Source organism: Penaeus monodon, chromosome 29 (genome assembly GCF_015228065.2).
Source record: "Penaeus monodon isolate SGIC_2016 chromosome 29, NSTDA_Pmon_1, whole genome shotgun sequence".
In the NCBI taxonomy this organism is placed as follows: domain Eukaryota; kingdom Metazoa; phylum Arthropoda; class Malacostraca; order Decapoda; family Penaeidae; genus Penaeus; species Penaeus monodon.
This window is the reverse complement of record NC_051414.1, coordinates 12,565,017-12,565,347: the sequence shown is the minus strand read 5'-3', so window position 1 is coordinate 12,565,347 and position 331 is coordinate 12,565,017. Positions and strand designations below refer to the sequence as shown.

Genomic DNA, 331 nt, shown 5'->3' with positions numbered 1-331 from the left:
CCATATACTTTTGTAAACAAAAGAATATTCTTACCCACATGGCAACAAATCACATTTTCTGGTTCCAGACTTTCCAAATAATGCAGTCTGCAACCCTTAGTTTATCAATATTTTATATATAAAAAATGCTGCAATTGCCTAAAAAATTAAGATAGTTGTACCAGCAGCAAATGTACAAACATACAAAAAATAACTTGAATCATATATTTCTGTCTTAGATGCATTTTACTTACTAATTCTAACAAAAGTACATTGGTTTAGAACCAGAAAATGTATAAGGGCTAAAATATCCTGCTCTAGATATAACAGACACCAACACTTACCAGGTCAA

General features: G+C 30.5%; 1 protein-coding gene across 1 annotated transcript in view; it reads right to left on the bottom strand.

Moving 5' to 3' along the window:
* LOC119591737 (protein jim lovell-like) overlaps positions 1–331 on the bottom strand; it is a gene marked incomplete in the record, with an annotated part of 76,264 nt that overhangs the window by 62,478 nt on the left and 13,455 nt on the right.